At 54.5% G+C, this 18,001-nt stretch overlaps 1 long non-coding RNA gene across 1 annotated transcript; it reads left to right on the top strand.

Annotated features, from left to right (window-relative positions):
• LOC110397108 lies at positions 381-3,122 on the top strand. Its single transcript, XR_002437546.1, has 2 exons — positions 381-418; positions 814-3,122. It is a non-coding gene; the product is annotated as an uncharacterized LOC110397108 (long non-coding RNA).

The following is an 18,001-nucleotide window of genomic DNA, read 5'->3' as shown; positions in this document are numbered from 1 at the left end:
GTGCTCACAGCATGGATTTCCCCAGATTGACAGTGCTGGGAACACTCTGTGGAGAAGGTGCTGGGGACAGCCCTGGGGTTGGGGAAAACTCCCTGGGGTGCCTTCATATGGGGAACGAGTAGAACCCTTTCCATTCCTCTCAACACCACCACCTCTTTGGCAGCTTTCTGGCAACTCAGTTGGTCAACCTGGCTGAGCAAGCATCCATCCATCCATCCCTTCACCCATCCATTCGTCCAGGGAATGGGTTAAACAGCCCCTGCCCCACACGGCAAGGCCAGCCTGGGCTTCCAGGCATGGAAGAGAGAGGCTTACAGCTGGGGCTCATTACCGGGCAGCCATAAAGAGGGTGGAGGCGCTTCCTCCCACACTGATCAGAGGAGCCTTGCAACTGTGTGCCCTGGAGCCAAGGGATGAGGTCCAGGGCTTGTTTACTACCTCCTGTGAGACAGGGGAGCGTTCCTGGGGTTTTGTCTATGCCAAGGAGAAAGCCAGCTAACCATACAAGGAGATATGTTTATGTGCTCCCTGAAGTGAGGGACCACTTGGTGACAACCTGCACTCTTTTAGTTGACTTCTTCAGATCAAGAAGGCCTGCTCTGACAGGCTTGCCTTGGGGTTTTTATTCATCTAATGTTTCCTCCACCAGGAAAAAAGAGAGAATATGGTTTCCTAACCTTTTCCTAAGGATACCCTGCTCATAGCATCAGTTGATGATCTGCAGGGACAGATGCACCTCTGCGGCCTGAAAATAGAGGGCTGCAGCAGCAAAGGGGACAATTCACTCTGACCATATATGTTCTTGACTTGCAGAAATCAAGAGAAAGGAAGAGACAGCCTCTCTGATGCACCAGTGATGCACATGGATATAAATGAGTGGCCACAGTGCACTGAGGGATTGACGGCAAAATCTTTGGGCACTGAGCTCTCTCCACACAGACAGGCTGTTCAAAAGACTTGGAGGCCTTGGAGGAAATTCGTTAAATCCTAAGGGATAAACTAATGGCACAGGAACGAAGGAGAAGCCATTTTGTCCTGAAGATGGCATGTTGCCCGGCCATTGACAGATGAGTGGAAACCCACACGCCAAGGGATGCCGGAAGCATGGCTTTTTCTCTTGGAATGATGAGGAGCTCCAAATGCAAAATGTGTGACTCATTCTCTCAAACACCATGGTCAAACATGGAGGAGAGGAGGTCATGGTACTCCTCCAAGCTCAGCCCCCTGAACAAGCCTGCCAGATACCAAAATGAGATGTTATGAGACATTTGGCTGGTGTAACTGGTCTCCCCACTTCACACCCTCAAGCAGCAAAGCAGTGCTGGCTGGTAGAAATCAACAGTGTAGACACAATCCCTTTTGGTTTCCAGTTAAAGCTGGGAATTTCTGGAGCTGTTTGTAGCTCCTGAAAGTTTCTGGGTGAGGAGATGTACCTCTCCATCCCCATAGGAATGAGTCAGCTGCTGGGGCCAAGCAGGACAGCCAGAGAAGGTACTTTCCAAAGTCTGTGTTGTATTCTCCACTGTGCCCCTTTTCTTCTCCCTCCTGAGCACAGGGGATTTTGCTCTCTCTTTGGAATGGCCTTGTCAAATACTCTTGACCTGCTACATGAAGCCTTGGAAGAAGGTATTTCCCTTAGTTTGATCCTCCACCATTACAGTGAGATGAGTGTGGAACAATCCTTTATTAAAGGGTCATGAGATCACTGATGTCACTGGTCTGTGAAATCACTGAGGAGCAGAAAATGGATCATTGGCCTCTGAAAATCCTATAAAACTGTGGGGAATGTCTCCAGTCCAGCCCTCCTCTGCTCTTGACAGCTTTTTTCACCACAGAGACCTCCCTTGCTTCGATGCTGTAATCCAGGCAACAGCCAGCCCTTTCCTTGCCAATGCCTCCCTTGATGTGCACTGTGGGTTGGCTTTTCTGTGTCAGCGAGGCTTAGGGCCTAGTTTTTCAATCCAGCCTCCACCCAGCCTCTGTGAACGTGCTTATCCTCCACGCAGAGACAGGCATTGGATTGAGCCACTCTTTGAGATGCTTTTGGGTTTGAAGGGGGTGGTTTGTGTTCTTCACACTGGGCTGAACCACAAAGGCACGAGGGGAGTTCTTGTGCAAGATGTGCAGCTGCGGGCTATGGCACCAGGTATGTGTGAAAAGGAAGGTAGCTCAGATCTGCCTTTAGCAGAGTCCTGGTGAAGGCTGGCACAGCTCTGAAGGACTGCTGTGAATTAGCTTCCCTTGCCAGCTTCATTTTGTTCTCTTCCTAAAGGACTGCTGCAAGGCCTAGTGGAGAGTCTTCCATCTTTTGCCTTCCTAAAAGCTCACTCGGGGGCTGATATTTCCCCCACACTTGCATTTTACCCTGGATTAGTGGCTTAATTTCAGCCACAGTAAAGGGTAGACTTCATCCATCACTTCTCTAAATATTCCCTTGAAATCCAGCCAGAAAAGGATGAGGAATCCATACAGGAAACCTTCTCATATGCTTCTTGCAGACAAGAATGATGCAATGAGCCTTTCTGGTTGCTCCCATTTCTGCAGGATTAGGAGCCTTTGACCACCTTGGGTTTGGAAATTTCTAGAGAAGATACTTGGTATGAAGGTGATAGGAGCTGCTATGGGCTTAAAGAGGTGAAAGTCTGACCTTATGCCTCCTGGAGATGGAGAACAATCTATCCTGTTCCTTTTTTAGGCCTATTTACATATCTGAACGTTATTACAGTTTCCCTTTCCTTTTCTCCTTTGCAGACTAAAAAAATATAGTTCTTTCAACCTTTACTCATAGGTCATGGTTACTAGGCTGCTTCCACAGACTCTAAGAAGTTTACACCTCTCTTGAACTGCATTGCCAAAACCGGAGAGAACCAGAAATCACGCGGCTTTCCTACTGCTGCATGAAATCAAATGGTTGCAGCATACATGGTATACGTGGCCCTTTTGTTAACATGCCCCAACAGAGTCATTTGTTTTCACATCTGTGTGCTGCCAAGTCAGTAACAACACCCACCACCATAATGACATCCATATCCTTTGCTGAAGGCCTTGTTGCCCCCTGGATATGCACACAGCGGATTATCCGTCTAAATGCTGGGGTTTGCATTTGCCTTCACTCCATTGCATCCTGTTTATTTCCATTCCATCAGTGCCATAATCTACTTGAACTCCCATCTTGATCTCCAAAGGGCCTGCAGCTGCAACTTGGCTAATCATTGGCAGCAAACGTAATACGACCCAAAGCCCTGCTGTAGGAGACAGTCAGGCTGCTGACTATCTGCACTGGCTATTACTTCTCACCTTGCTGTCTTAATCAGTCCTACAGAGAGCTTACCTGCTCCGGGGACCAGCGGGTCCACAGTCAACTAGCTGCGTTTCCACTCCTTGAGGCTAGGTACTATCTATCTATCTGCCTTTTCTTCCTAGTCATCTGGAACCTCATGCCATTTTCCTAAGGTGATTACTACCATGCTGGAGATGGTTTCAGCCAGGATTTCAGCAGGGCCAGCTGACAGAGGGGGGAGAACTTCACATGAGGTCAGCAGCAAGAGGATGAGGGGGGCCATGTCTCTGCACTGGCTGGGGGACACATAGCCTCTGCCCCGCTAAAGAAGCCCACAGATGCCGATCCAGCATCTCCCACAGCACACAGAGGGTACGTGAGCCTGCAGACAGCATCCCACAGCATCTGGCCCATTTACATAGCAGGGAGTTTTTGTTAACATCAGGAGTTTGGCCAACGAGGGGAAATTTTACAATTGCACCACTGAGCTCTGTTGATTCAAAAGAAAGAGTTAGCTTCAAAGCAGAGCAGCTTCCACGTAGCCAGGCTCACGTAGCCTGGCCAGCTGCACAATGAAGCGTTTGAGTGGAGGGCCTGCAGGCTGCTGGATGGATGTGCAGCATTCACGCCGGGCAGGGAGCACTCTTGCTAGGCAGCTGGCAGCCAGGGAACTGGGGAGCACCCTGGGAACAGGGCAGGCAGTGGGGGAACAAAGGCTGGGGCATGAGGCAGGGCCGGGGTGCTCGGTGACACCCCCTCCACCAGGCAGGAGCTGGCAGCCACCCTGGGCACCCGGAAAGGGACAGGGGACCAGCGGGCCACTGAGTTCCCAGGCCCCTAGAGGGATGCACAAAGTGCAGTGCTGCGCATCGGTGAAGGGGGCTGCCCTAGTCTCCCCTCCCAGAGCTGCTTTCTGTTTCTTTTCCCAGACAGGAGAGGCCCAACTCTTCGGTGAACCCTTTCGCCTTGTCCTTACCTCCAGCCATGAATGAATTTATTCTTTGCCCCGCTTTTTGGTCCAGCAGTTTTCCCAGCCGAGCGGTGAGAGGGGGAGGTGTGACACCCACCACTGACTTGCGTCTCCCCTGCCCACCACAGAGCCAGGCAGTCCTGCACACCATTAATTACAGGGGACGGAAATGCCCCGTGCCCGATATCCGGTGCGGCTGAGTGATGACAGCCCGCTAATCATTTCCAGGATTTGTGATTGGAGTTAAAGGGCTCGGTGCTCCCTCAGCAAGTGTGGGCAGACAGCTGGGGGAAGGGAGCAGCCCCTGCTTGGGAAGGGCAGCGATGAAGTTGCACTGAGTATTGCTGTGCCTCTGGGGTGATTCAAGCACTGGCCAGATAAGAGGTGGTTTATGAGCCTATGGGACCACTACCCATGTCCCAGAGGAGAAGTCCCGGCAGTGAGCAGTTAGAGCTTTGCCAGATGCAGACCTTCCTCCTCATGTACCCAATCACCTCCATCATTTACATGGTCCCTCACCACCACCTAGCACTCCTGTGTGATGACAGGTCCTGCCTGGGAGAGGCTTCCTGTACACCTCCTCCTCACTGCAGTGCCCAGACCCAGGAGCTCCTCTCGCAGGAGCAGCACTTGGTCAGAAATGGCCCCACCAGCTCCAGACATGACATGTGGCCCAGAGATGCAGGACACTGAAGGCAGCAAAGCCATTTATTGTCTCTCATGTCACTGAGAGTCTCTGACAGAGAAGCAAGCCTGTGCTGGCTGACCTGACCCATTGGTCTGGAGCCTCTTGGCCAAGAGCAGCCCTAGGAGGGCTCTGACCTGCTGCCATTTCTATGTGCAGATCACAGCTGTTTCCTCCATAGCCCTGTTGAAGCTTCTCATGTCTTTGCCTGAATCAGTCATAGAATCACTAAGGTTCCACCATGCCCACTAACCATGTCCCTCAGTTCCACATTCACAAGGTTTCTGAACACCTCTGGGGACAATGACTCCACCGTGGTGGAGCTACACATCCAGGCTGTGAGGTGGGAAAGGAGTCTGTAATTGGCTGCCATGGTCTTCCAGTGCATCTCCACTCTGGCCCCAGCTAAGATCTTCTGAAGGGTGGCTTGGGGCAAAGTGCAGTGGAAATGGGCTGGAGAGGGTTGTGAAAAGGGAAGCCAGCAAGAGGGTGGGATGCCTGGAGGGCCTGCAGAGAGGCTTTAAAATAGTTGTGTGAAAGAAAGAAGACATTGGGCCATTCAGTAGAAGTTAATGAGCTGTCTGTGGAACATGTACAGGACAGACTGGGATCCTTGGGAGCCTCCTAGTGCTAGACAGCCAGCTTCTGCAAGAGGGACATCATTGTAAGTGATCCCTCATGTCAATGCTACACAAGGAGCTTTGGTGCCGAGCCCATATATTTTGGGATAATCCTCACTGCTTGATTTTCAGATAAGATTTTTCCCAAGATTACTTGCTCCCAATTTAAAACCATGCAGATATGACTTGTTATCAAGCCTCAGGTGGCTATATTCTCCTGACTGACATGAGCACAGCCAGGACATGGGTAGATGTGGCACCATGGGACATGATTAGTGGGCTGATGGTTGATGGGTTGATGGTTGGACTAGATGATCTTAGTGGTCTTTCCCAACTTAATAACTCTATGATTCTATGATTCTTTGATATCCTTTAGAGGTCACCGGTGCAGGAAACGCCTTCCTTGCTTAGCTGCCAGACTCAGAGTCTGACAGCCTTCTTCAGCCCCCAGCTGACCCAGCAGGGCCAGAAGGGTGTTTGCAGCGAGCCTGGGATGAAATCCTCATCTGGGAGGTCTCTTCCCCCCCCTCACAGCCTCAGAGTGGAGCCCAGTGCCCAGCTAGGAGCCACTACAAGCAGTAGCTATTTGATGTGAAGTCTCCATCCTAAGCCCAGGGCTCAAGATAGATACAATTAACAGATTTGATGAAATAGCTCAGATAAAAGAAGGTGCCTGTTGAAAGCCATACCAAGCCCTGCCCAGGGCTCTTCACGTTTTGAAGAGCAAACATGCAATCGGGAGTGAGAATTAATTACCAGGGCCGGTTTATCACGGCCCTCCCTCCCTGCCTCTCACGGAGGCTCACACCCCATCTCAGTGCCAGGCTGCACGTACGGCACCAGCGCTCTGACTAAGCCTCACCCAGGGCTTGCAGGCAGCACAGTTCCATCCCTATGGCCCAGCACCTCCTGCTGCAGGGAGGGTCCATCCACCACTCATGCATCTTCCTACAATGCAGGAGCTGCTCCCAATTAGTGCCAGCTCCCTCCAGGTGACTCCTGGGGATGCAGCTTGCTGGCTAACTGGTGAATGGGTGCAGGGCCAAGAAGAGCTGGGGGATGCCCAGGTGCTGATTTGCTTCCAGGAGCCAGAAGGTAGCTACAGAGCATGCAGACAATGTGGGGAGTGTGGCTGGAGGACCCAGGTCCAAACTTATAGCAGAGCCAGGATGCAGGTGCCAAAATAGAACTGCGCACCTGCAGCTGTGGGTGGTGAGGAGTGGGGGACCCCAGCCCAGCCTTCCCAGCATGCCTCCTGCATGGCGTGGGTGGGCAGCATATGGCCCAGTCTCCTGGGCCCTCCCCTCACTCCTGATGGGCTGCATCTCCCGTCACCCCACGGTGGCCTCTTCCGCCATTGGTCCCCAAGAGCTGAGTCCACCGGTGTTTGGATCAGCCCGTCCCAAGTTGTTGGAGCAGTTCTGCATCTGCATGTCTGAACCATTCAAGTCGCCGCCACCACTGTGCATGTGTGCTGCTTATGTCTTTCTTTTGTGCTGGGTCCTGGTTGGAATATGTGGCACCTCGATCCAGATGTGCCCATGCCAGGGCTGCAGCTTGCAGAAAAGGGCTTAGGTCTTAAGGAGAACTTGGAGAGCATTTAGATCTTGGGAGACAAAAGAGCAGACTTGGATGGAAAACGTGCCAAGGAAGAAAGAAATCTTCTAATGAGCTCAGGGAGAGGGGCTTGTGGGAGGACAGTGGGTCGCAGGGAGCATACTCTGAGGTAAGGCAAAGCACAAGCTCTGCACACATACAGTGATCCCTGTGTGCGATGTGCTGTTGGAGCAGTGGCAGGGAAGGGATTCCAACATGACTCAGATGGGCGCTTTTTGAGAGGAAGGAAAAGGTCCAGAGGACAAACAGCAGGCAGTCAGGTGGAGAGCCTCCTCCCTGAAGGACTGCTCCAGCCCTCACGTACTGCAGGCTCCTGCAAGTGGGACTACTGCAGCAGGGGGATGGCATCTGCTCCACCTGTCCAGCTCACATCAGCAGGAATGGGGGAGCTCCTCAGTGTGCAGGCTCATAAACCACAGCAACAGCCCAGCACGGAGCTGAGCTGGTGAGCTGCCAGCTGCAAAACTCACCCTTCTTCCCACACCATTTAAGAGTTCACGGTACATTTCTCGACTCCTCAAGTGCATGGCAGAGTGCTGATGGAGAGGATGGGCTCTCACAGGATGTTTGTTCCAGAGAGCATATGTGCTGTCCTGAAATGGCACAGCATGCTGCAAAGGGCTCTCTCTACCACTCCTGAAGGATGTACCCAACCTGGTGCTAAATCTGTCTGGCCCCAGTGCCAAGAGCAACGAAGCTCTGGTCCCACAGGCTTCCATATGAGTCACTTACTCCCAGCAAGGGGCCTGGGCCGTGTCCTCGTGGTGACTAACTCTTGGCACCGGGAGCTCCCAGGTGTCTGTATGCTAGGTGTATATACCCATCTAGCTGCTGTCGTCTCCCAGAGAAGAGTCTCATACACACACAGCTTTTGGGCTCTGCCACTGGTGCCTTGCACAATCCCTGGCCCCTCCATGCTGCTTTGTTGCCTGCCCTTGCGCTGGCTCAGAGGCAGCACAGCTGTGCTGCAGGGGGCCCAGTACTCTCTGGGGACAAGTACTCTCAATGGCAGAAATCCCAACAAAGTAGCTCACAAGCCCTGGTACAAAGCTTGCTGCCACCCTCTGTTCATGACGCATGGCACCTGTCCTTTCTGGATCCTCAGCATCTTCTTAGAATCATAGAAAAGTGGAATCGTTACAGTTGGAAGAGACCTCTAAGATCACCTACTCTAACCACCAACCCACCCCCACTGTGCCCACTGACGGTGTCCCTCAGTGCTACATCCATACGGTTCTTGAACACCTCCACTACTTCCTTGGGCAGCCCATTCCAATACCTCACCACTCTTTCTGAAAAGACCTTTATCCTGATATTCAATCTGAACCTCCCCTGTCCTTGTCAGAGCAGACAGTGTCAAGTGCTGGGTGTTCAGAAAGGTCCTCATCTCAGCCAGAAGGTTCCCTTGGCCTTCCCAGTCCCACCAACTGATGGACAACTCACACATCAATACATGCAGTGTAGCTGTGTTCTGGCCCCTAACCATTCACAGGATGAGCAAAGGGCTCTTCTCCAGTATTTGCTGAGTGGTTTTACATTCCTTGCTTACTGGTAGAACCATAGAATCATAGAATGTCTTGGGTTGGAGGGGACCTCCAAGATCATCTAGTTCCAACCCCCAGCCATGGGCAGGGTGACCACCCAGTAAATGGTAGATAATGTTTCATTGGAAATGCAAATGAAGATGTATCCCTGTGCCCCCTCTGTGAGCAAACCTACCCTGCGGACACCAACCAGATGGGAAGGGAGAGACACTGCCTCACCCTGTCACCTGCACCAACCTCCTCTCCCCATGCCCCAACACCAGCCTCTCACTGCAGTGGGTGCAGCTCCATCTCCCCCAGCTCCATCCCCCTGCTGTGCACTGTTCCCACTGAGGGAAAAGCAGCACAAGGGATCTCCAAAAGCCCCACCCTTGCCCCAGCTTCCCCATAACCCCTCCAATTCTCCCTGCTCCCTCCTTTCCTGCCCCTGCCGTGTCAGCCCAGCCCTGCTCGCTCCCTGATTAAGTCATTTCCTGACATTCAGCGCCGTGCAGGATGACCAGGAGCAGATGTACACAAGCAGAGAAGAGTGGGAGCCCTAACACTGTGTCCAACGGCATGCTGACAGCCTGCTGGGTGAGGGAAGGGGGAAAAAATACAGAAGGAGAAAAAAAAAAAAAACCCACAAACTGCTCAATACTTTCCATGTGCCACCACTAAGGAGGAAATCGCCTCCATTTGCTACGTGCAAAGTTTGGTGTCTGCACAGTGGGCTGGGAAGAGAAGGGAGCCTGTTTCCCAGGTGGGGAGGAGGGGCTGCTGGCAGTGGCAGCATGCGGGGGGGAAGGCCCCCACACACCCACGCGGGATGGGATGGGACAGGGTGGTGGGAGGGGGCAGCAGGGACCTGCAGGTGGCAGGGGAAATAGCGACAGCGGGAGACTGTCTTGGCACAGTGCCGTGCTGGATACTGCCTGGCCTTCCCACTGCCAGGCTGTCAAGGAGAGGGGTGAGAGCAGGCTGCTGTGCCCCGGGGACAGATGGGGCTGGGCTGGGGGCTCCTCATCCAGCGCTGCTCTTCCTTCCTGAGACAGGGAGCCAGCTGTGCCTCCTTGTTCTATAGGGGCACCACGGCTCTCCTGCTCCTCCAAACAGGGGCAGGAGGCTCTGCTAACATGCAGCACCTTTCTCCCCATCCCAGTCCTCCTCCCGCTCCACCTGCGTGCCAGCCCCACCACGCACATCGGCCTGGCCGGCAGGGACAGCCCCGTGCCAGGAGGTGCCACCAAGTTGTCTCCTGCACCCAGGCGGGAGGCAAAGTCCCTGATTAGAGCAGCTCTTCCACAACCACCCCCGGCCTCTGCAACCCGGGGAAAGTCCATGGACCATGCACCAGGTCGAGTTGGCGGCAAGAGGCCGCCATGAGTAATGAGGAGGTGGTGGGAAAATGCCTTTCTTTGTCTGAAGCATGCACGTAGGTTGTAAGGTTGTAAACATAAAGTCCTCCTGGTCCTGCTCCAGGCTGGCTAAACACCAGCTCAGGTCCCTCCCAAGTGATTTTCCCATCACATCCGTACGCTCCCACCTGCTGAGGAAGTTCCAGCCCGTCCATTCCCTTGCTGGGAAACCACTGCTCTGTCCTGGCCTAACTGTCCCTGGGGCCCTGCCTGATCTCATCCGCACAGGTGTCCTGCAGGTGGGTGACCTTGGATCCCGCAGACACACACCCACGCCAGATAGAGCAAAGCTGGGCTCTGGGCTGCTGCTGCTGCTGGGAAAAAGGCAGGATGAGCACAGCCAGGCAGCAGGAAATCATAGCAGCCCCCTGTAGAGACCACTCAGGAAAGTCCTCAGTGGGAGAGAACATTCTGAAGGCTGTGGGGCCTTGAACAAATCCACTGATCATAAGTTGCAGAGGAGCAAGGTGGTGTGCAGTACATCCCATACTGCTTGGGCTGGTCCAAAAGCCAGAACACCTGGTCCTAGTCATCCTCTCAAGGCCCCCTGCAGTGAGTGCCACTCCATTGCAGATTTTTTGAGATGTGTTGGGATTGGGGCCATTTGGTAAAGTTCCCTGTGATACAGAGAAAAAAGCTTTGGACTGACAATGCCATGTCCCCAGCAACCTAGTGGAGAGGATGGCATTCAAGATCTTAAATGGCTCCTGATATGCAGGACCCTCTAGGGGCTATGTGGTCCATGGGATGCTCCAGGAACCAGGACCCTGGACAACCCATTGCTGACCTTTTGCAAAGGGAGCAGGTGGGGAGCAGAACTTACCTGCAAACACCTCCTGGTGCTGGGACATCTTGGTGTTCCCCTGCAAGGTGCCATGGTGTGAGCCTACTGAGGAAGGTCCCGTCCATCTAAGTGCATGGAAGGTGTCCTCCATCACCACACGGAGAGAGCAGAAGCAGACCCAGAAGCAGCCAAATTGAGTGCAAAGCCATGAGACAAGGCCTTGGGAATCACTGTGGTGCCCAGAGGAGCTAGCAGCCCCGTGACAAACAGGGGGGCTTCCAGCAGGGACTCCCATTCATCTTCAGGAAGGTGTGGGGAGGTGACATCTTCTGCTTGCTGGTGGTGGAGGCATCGTGGGGACAACAGCACACCAAATGCCTGGGGGATCAACAGCTGTGCAAGCAGACATCCCCTTCTCTAGGGCATCTCTCACTCTGCTGGTTTATTAATTTATTTTTCATTTTCCCTCCCTCCTCCTTGTCCTCCTCCTCCTTTCCCCTCATCCATGGACAAGGCTCTCAGAGCTCGAAGAGAGGCGAAAACCAGCACAGCTGCAAAGGCAATCAGCCGCGAGCTGGCAGGCAAGCATGCACAGCTGGGAGAGGGAGCACGCTCTCACACACACAAAGCAGCACCAAATGGAGCACGTGGATGGCGGCCAGTGGAGCCCAGTGACTCACACACGCCGGTCTTCCTCAGCTTACGGCCGGGGAACATCAGCAGATGACTGAGGCTGGCAGGAGGCTCTGCACTGAGCACCTACCGGCCACCATGGCCAAGGATGGGCAATGGCTCCCGTCTTCAGAGGCTGCTCGGCACATCTTGGTGGCACCACGTTAACTTCTGTGAGTCTCTCCCTGCTCCTAGGGAGTCCTCTGCCCTCCCCACAGCACCTCAAAACCACAGCAGGTCATGCAACAGCAGCCTGACTTTCCTTGCCGCTGAACTTCCAAGATCCAGAGCATGGTAATGCTGGGAGAGAGGGGTGTAGTGGACTGTGCTGATGTCCATACCCATCTCTCATCTCATGGTGCTGCACCAGGAGGTGCTAACCAGGGTCTTGAGTCTCCCTCCATCCTCTTTAGTGCTTCCACCCCAGCACAAAAGCCACCCACCCTCAGAGCTCTCCTCTTCTAGCACATCTGCATTTCCTAGCACATCACTCCATGCTGCCTGGCTCCCTGCTCTCCTCCCTCCTCTGCCTACCATGAGGACCATGTGTGCATCCCAAGCTCCATGAGCTCCACTCAGCCTCCCTTCCCACTCCAAGCGCCGGTTTTCAGCCGGTTTCCACTTGGCCATGCTTTACTGTCTTTAACAGAGCTTTGTCTCGTTTGTTGGCTGCCTAGCACTGAACTATCTACACAAATATAGATGTAAAATATATAATTTCAGCCAAAATGATTCATCCGTTTCCAAGAACACTGTCAGGGAGAAATACTTTGGTTTCTCTTGCTTTTGTTACAAGGAAATCTGATGACCTTTCTTTTGAAGAGCTCCCGACGTGGCATGTTTCTGGCACGCGGACCTGAAGTTTGGCAAAAGGAGGAGCAGGGAAGGCCTTTGGTTGAGTCGAGACTCACCCTTGTCTGCCGCTGAATAGGCCAAGCCTTTGAAATAATCCCTTTCACGTGTGCTGCCCTGATAGCACTCCCCAGCTCAGTGCCCTGACATTTCCCCATTCGGGGGCTGAGCAGCATTACCAGGGCAGAGGCATGGGTCGCTGTGCCCCAGCCCAGCCCTTCCTGGCACCCATGTGCTCCCTTGTCCCAGCCTGGGCAGCCAAGCATTGTCGGCACGGAGTGAGAGCAAAACCAGAAGGTCCTGGGCAGCATTGCAGGCAGAGGTGACAACTAAAAGGTGCACAGGAGCATCAGGGTCGACACTTGGGGGCGTCAGGATGAGATCACATCTGCAAATAGCTCTCTTTGACAGGAGGCATGGGAGGAAATCTGCATATCACAGATATGTTGCTAAGAGGGCTTGTCTTAGCAGGAGGTGAGTGAGTCCTGCACCAAGCAGCCAGCAGCCTGCCCTGCCCCTGGATGTGTGGAAGAGGAGACCCTGCTGCTTTTTCCTGGGAAATGCATCTCCTCTTCCCCAAACCATGTCTAGGCGAGGCCGAGAGTTGGCATCCAGTCTGTGTCAGTGCCACGGGGGGGCTTGCCCATCTTCCAGCCAAGTGCCAGCAGATGACTCATCTGCTGTGGGAACGAGAGATCGTGGAGCACAGAAGAATGGAGCTGCAGTGGTCTGTTCTGCTCCCAGAGTGCTACTCTGCTGGGGGTGTCTTGAAGCAGGGACATGGGGACAGCCCTGGCACATGCAGTGGGCAGGGCTGCCTGCAGAGGGGCATAGGTGTGCTGCAGCTTCGAGAGAAGAAGCACAGCCCCCACAGACCCGCAGCAGCTCATCACTGCACTCTGTTTGGCCAGCATGGGTGGACAGGGCACAGGTTCCCTGGGCTCCCACACAGCAGGCCAGCACTTGGTGCCAGGGATGTGCATGCAGAGCCAGCCTGCCTGCTTAGGGACAGCAGGGCCAGGCCCAGAGGAAGAAACAAAGAAAGCCTCTGCTGTCAGCTGCAGGTTTTACAACCCTCTGTGAATGTCCCCGGTCCCCAAAGTTCCCATGGTGACCATCCTGCCAGGAGCCCTGCCGGCTCCTTGCCATCCTGGCAGGGCTGAGGTGCGGGCAGGCGCATGCATCCCATCCCAATCCCCATGGAACGTGAAGGAGCACAGCACCTGGGGACCAGCAGCCAGGGCACCTCGTGCAGCACCCCCTGGCCAGGCTGTGATGGATAAACCAAACATGCCCATGCATAAAAATAGACATTGCTTTTGGTCCTGTTCTTACTCTGCCTGGTGGCCACAGCAGGGTGAGGCACAGCTCCTTGACTGCTGCTTGCTGGTGTCATCACAGAGTCATAGAATGTTTTGAGCTGGAACAGACCTTGAAAGGCCATCTGGTCCAACTCCCCTGCAATGAACAGGGGCACCTACAACTCAGTCAGGTGCTCAGAGCCCCATCCAGCCTGACCTTGAGAGTCTCCAGGGATGGGGCATCCAGCACCTCTCTGGGCAATCTGTGCCAGTGCCTCACCGCCCTTATCATGAACAAGAATCGTTACAACAGAGGGAGGCCGCTGAAGCAAACGGAAGGGGCTAAGGATGTGAAAAATGTTCCCTTCTCAAACCTGCCATCAGCCAATTGAAAACCTTTTTATTTGCACTGTGACCCGATGCCAAGTCTCTGTCTGAGACTGGGTTCAAACGCTCCAGCTATATAATCCTTCCAGACTGGGCTCATAATGGAAACGCCAGCAGACCGTTAAGCACCGCAGCGCTGCCAGGTTCTGCTATAATTAAACACACACAGGAAAGGTATAAATAACCAGGTTCGGTGGGGGGGCTGCGGCTGAAGGATGCACAGGAGCCAACACTACTCTGGGCCAGCTGTGCTCTGCAATGTGGTCAGATGGCCACGAGCAGCCTAAAGGCAGCCAGTGCCCTGGGACCCCTGTGTCCAGCAGTGCACGCTGCAGGACGCTCCCTCTCTCTGCCGGACCAGCTACATGCACCTCTCCCTGCTGGCTCTCTTCCTGGGACTCCCAGCTCGGTTTCTCTGAGTTTTCTGGGCCAATTCTTCTACATGTGTAGGAGCATCTGGGGAGCTTTGGTAAATAGCATGATAAATATTTGTTTTCAATAGCCCCACCGCAAGCAGACAATGAGGCGGCCGCCGCAAGCAGACACGCAGGATGATAGGGCCACGCATGTGGCCCCAAACCACCACAGCCCATGTCTGAAACCTGAGGCTCGCCTTTCTATTTGAAGACATAAATCCAGCAGGATTAACATGAAAAAGACCCCCCTCAACTGCAACCAGGCACACGCATGCTCCGGCACACACATACATTTGTGTATGCTCGTATATTTCCCCGACCGCAGTCACCGAGCATCAAATCTGGCACTTTCCAAAAAAAGACAAAGCTGTTCCCAGCCTGCAGCACAGGCTCTGACCTCAGCCCGCGCCTCCCAGCTGAGCTAGCAGCACTCCCAGCCCCCAGAACATGGAGGCAGCACCGCATGGAAATGTGAAAGAGACGTAATTCCAGAGGATGTGAATGGCTAATTCTGTACATTCAAATGAAACAGAGGGGAAATATACTGAATGGAGCCCATGTATAAGATCATATGAAATGTAAAAAGCCTTGTTGTTCTGCGCACACACTGCCTCTTCAATCCAGTTCTGCTTAAATGCCCATTCTTTTCCTTTGGCATCTCCTTGTCCCTCTATGGCCGAATCAAAAGAGGAACGAAATAATGACACAAAGATTTTTAAAAACTCAGCCCCAGCTGCAGCAGGGAGAAGCCTGAAGCGAAACGTGAGAGCGTACGGCTCTTTGTTAGGGTTTCCTTGGCTATAGAATATGGTATATGAAACGCCTGGCGTATCCCGTTCGGTCCTATGGAGGGAGAGCTCTTAAGGTGGCTCCCCCGGGTTTGGGGCAGCTGTGGGGAGCCGGCCCCGCATTGGCAGGCACTGAACGTCCCACCTGCAGGACCCCGCACCCCAGGGCTGCTCTGCAGGCGGTGGGTGGTCCGGATGGGATTTTTCTTTCTCTATTGTAGCTGCCGCTTTGCATCGGGAAACCTAACTCAACTCTCCTCATCGAGAGATGGTTCCAGTTTATATGGGCTTCTAGGAAATAGATAGACTTTTTTCCATGCACACACAAGCGGCTCGGCACCACCTTCTCCAGCCATGGGCTGAACTCTGCATTTTTGAGCCAGTGGACAGTTGGTGCATGGATGGCTGCAGGCTGCTGGTGCCACCAGCACATCCCTGGAATGTCCCCAACACAGGTGGCAGTGCTGCAGGAGGTGACAGCCACCCAGCACGACCAGCAGCACTGAGCCACAGCCACTCAGTGCGGCAGGGAGCCGGTCTGAGCAGCTCTGAGCCACGTTGCTTAACCTAAACAAATGCTCTGTAAACACCAACACTAATTCCTTGTCCACGGGCCACAATGCTTTCCTCTCCTAGCCTCCTCCAGCCAGCAGTCTGCTGGTGCCCAGTGCATTTTCCACAGGACCCACCACCATCACAGCCACCAGCCAGTCCCCTGTAGGACGTGGCCCCCTCACAGCCCTTGGGACACAATGGCAACGGGCTCCTCACATGGGTTCCCCCTGGGAAAACCCAGTGAACCTGGGATACTCAGAGCCAGCATCATGGCACCAACAGACCAGCAGCCAGCCCTGACACTTCTGCATTGTGCATTATCTGGGGCAGGCTCGGACCGCAGGGTCCCTGCATATCATGCCCACTCCTGAAGAAGTCTGTCTCCTGGGCTCCTGCCTGCACATCAGGAGACACGTTACCCTCTTGTCCCCATGGCCAGTGAGGAGCAGCACATTCCTCCACAGCCACTGGAGCCGCCTCATGACGCTGGCGTGCGTGGCTGGCAGCACGCTCGTGCAGAGCAGCAGGGGACAGCCAGGGAGCCAGGGCGGGCATGTGACACCCTGGCTGCTATTCCTGGTCCCAGGGACTGTCACACAGAGCCAGAGTCACCCAGCAGCAGCACGCAAGGCAGGTGAGTCCAGCTGAGGTGACAGCAAATTCCTAATGAGCTCGTTGCATCAGCCCTGCCAACCACTCACCTTCATTACCCAATGATGTCCTACGTGCCAGGCAGTGCGTGCTCCTGGTTCCACCTTCCCCAAACCCCTCCATCTCTGCCCCATACAGGTGCATGACCCGAATCTTCCTGAATGCTTCCCAAGGATGGACTGAGGTCCGGAAGAAGTGGCTTGGTGCCACTGGAGCAAGGCAAGCTCCCCGCGTGATGCCAGCACTCTGCAGAGAGCTCCAGAGGGTAGCACCCTGTGGGCACACTTGGCAGGGAGCTCTGTACGTTGAAGCTGCCTTTCTGCAGCGGTAGCTGGAGCTGGTTCTGAATACTTAGATGGTTTTAATGTAGAAATAAAAATCCACAAACTGTCAGCTCTTCCCAGCAAGGCACCATCCCAGGGCTCAGCAAACACAGAGCATGGGAGACCTGCAGCTGCCTAATAGCAGCTCTCTCCTTTGCTCGAGCCAGGCCTGCAAGGGGTGCCCCATCCACCCACTGCCTGATGATACCCATGTTGCCCAAACTGCAGGCAGAGGATCCCACAGGATTTAGGATGCTGCTGGAGTGTAGAATCCTTTAGGGTGACACCTCACAGAGGCAGCAATGCTACACAACTGGTTTGGACAAGGGGCAATGAGAAACCCTGCATCTTCCTGCAGAATGTAGGTCAGGCACGTGCAAACGTGGGAGCCATGGGCAGGAACCAGTGTCCAACTGGTGGTACCCCCAGGCCTAAAGCCACCAAAGACCTAAGCCACTAGACCTAAAGCCCCAGACCTAAAGCCACTAAAGCCAGGGGCTTGAGGCTGTGTCCTGCAGCTTTCCCCCACCAGCTCTGCAGCAGTGGTGCCTGGATACAGACTGGCCCTGTGAGGGCACGAGCCTGGGCCATCCTGAGCAAAGACTCTGCAAGATCTTGCCTATGCCATGGACTGGCTCTGGTCCCCTGCACTGTGGGGACGCTGGGATGTGCCCCCACCAAGGGCTGGAGCAAAGGGCTGGAGGGAAGAGTGATGCTGGAGCTTCTGGCCCAGGGAGTCGCAGCTCTCTGGGGCCTTCCCCAAAGCTCCTGCTGAGGGTCTCTGCACCTCCCAAGCCCTCACACCGAGCCAGGCACTCAGGCTGCTCCCCACCACCATCCCACCGGGCTGTGGCTGGGCCCCCAGTGCTGGGGCACGGGGCAGGAGGCAGGGTATGCACGGCGGCATCTCGGCAAGGACACCTTAACGTGGAGGCCTGCGGCCTGCGGCTGCCTCCCGCTCCTCGCGCTCCTCGCTGGGAAGCAGCTGACTCGGGGCGGCTGCCAGCGCTGCTGGCTGCTGGATCCGGCCGCTGCAACGTGCAGACTGACATGTAAACCCCGGGCAGGCCTATGCTAATGGCTGGGGGAGGGCGCCTGGCTCAGGGGCGAGGGGGAACGGAGGTGGAGGCCGGAGCCCAGCCAGCAAATTCCCCCTCCC

The sequence above is a fragment of the Numida meleagris genome, chromosome 3, assembly GCF_002078875.1.
Source record: "Numida meleagris isolate 19003 breed g44 Domestic line chromosome 3, NumMel1.0, whole genome shotgun sequence".
NCBI lineage: Eukaryota > Metazoa > Chordata > Aves > Galliformes > Numididae > Numida > Numida meleagris.
Note: the sequence above shows the minus strand (reverse complement) of the source record. Positions and strands in the feature narration are given on the sequence as shown.